This window comes from Apaloderma vittatum, unplaced genomic scaffold (genome assembly GCF_000703405.1).
Source record: "Apaloderma vittatum isolate BGI_N311 unplaced genomic scaffold, ASM70340v1 scaffold29213, whole genome shotgun sequence".
In the NCBI taxonomy this organism is placed as follows: Eukaryota; Metazoa; Chordata; class Aves; order Trogoniformes; family Trogonidae; genus Apaloderma; species Apaloderma vittatum.
The window spans coordinates 20,100-21,490 of NW_009707925.1; positions in this window are offsets into that span (position 1 = coordinate 20,100).

Below are 1,391 nucleotides of genomic sequence, written 5' to 3' on the forward strand. Positions count from 1 at the left end.
ACGGTATTTATTTTCGCTACGTCTCTCCCGGTTCTAAGTGTTTCCCACACCAACAAGTTGTCACATTAAACCAATTTGGCAGCAGAGGGAAGCGACGCCGCGCGTTCGCAGGAACTTAATCTGCCATTTCAATCGGACGCCGTTCCAGCAGTCTGCTGGCCCCGACCCTTTGGGCAGGAGCTGGGCATTGTTCGACAGCTGCCACGCTCCGCTCTGCCCAGCTGCATTTCTGCCACCAGTAAATCACCATTATTTTGGCTTTAGCATGCGGAGGGGGGGGAAAAAGAATAAGTTAATAATAATAAATAATAATAAAAAAAGAAATACATCTATTGTAGAAATAAGTGCCAGGTCCCGACCCTGTCAGGTAAGGAGGCGTCCCCGCGCAACACGCCACGTGGACTCGGCTGCTGATAAATTATTCTTCAAGCATATAACTTCAGGCACCATTTAGCTGCAAATCTTGGTCATCCCGACCCTTGAACCGGCCCCGTGGGGAAATAACGATAATATGAGTTTAGCGGTTCAAAGCTGTCTTCACCAAAAGCGTTTTCGCTCGATTTTTGCCTTTTTTTTTTTAGTGCAAACCCATCTATATTCACCAAGGGGGGGTGTAATGAAAAAAGGAGCCTCTGTCTGAAGCAAACTGCAGCTGATCCACGCCAGAGAAGCAAAGTTAAACGGGGCCAGCGCTTACATCTCGAGACGACGGGGAAAACGATGCGTTCGCACAGGATTTAGGAAAAACAAGAAACTTCACAGCTACAAGTTACACCATCTTCTCTTCAAGGAGCTGCAACTAAACGCAACTTTGCCGTCACCCCTTCTCCTTTTCAGACTACGCGGCCATTTGCCTTCCACGTCTAGAGATGGGATGGTCTCAGCTACACGAAGCGTGAAGTCTCCGGAAAAAGAGGTGATACCAAAATGTAACAAACTGTTCACTTTATTAAAAATTTCAGGTAAGTTACAGCTTTCGAACAAGGATATGTCGGTCACATCCGCTATCCCCGGCTGTGTCAGACCTGGGGATGATGCTGGGCGAGTCCCAACACATCCCAGCCTCAGTTTCCCTCATCTATTAATACACAAAATCAGTATTTCCATCCCCCTCCAACAAAGCTTAAGGAACGCATGCAAAAGGCTCTGAAGCTCCAAAGGAAAGGACCACAAAGGGCAAAGCTTTTGGAAATGGTTTCCTGCAACACGGGGCACAACAAGCACCCGAAGGACGTGGAGGGGGGGGCTGGTTTATCAGCGTTACGAGTTTTCCTCCGGAGCAAACGGATTGTGGCTGCAAGCAGGGGACAACACTTTTGGGGAGAGACACCTCCGGACTCACCATCAGAGACCCCAAGTTTGGGGCCGACGTGCAGCGCTTTTCCCGTTAA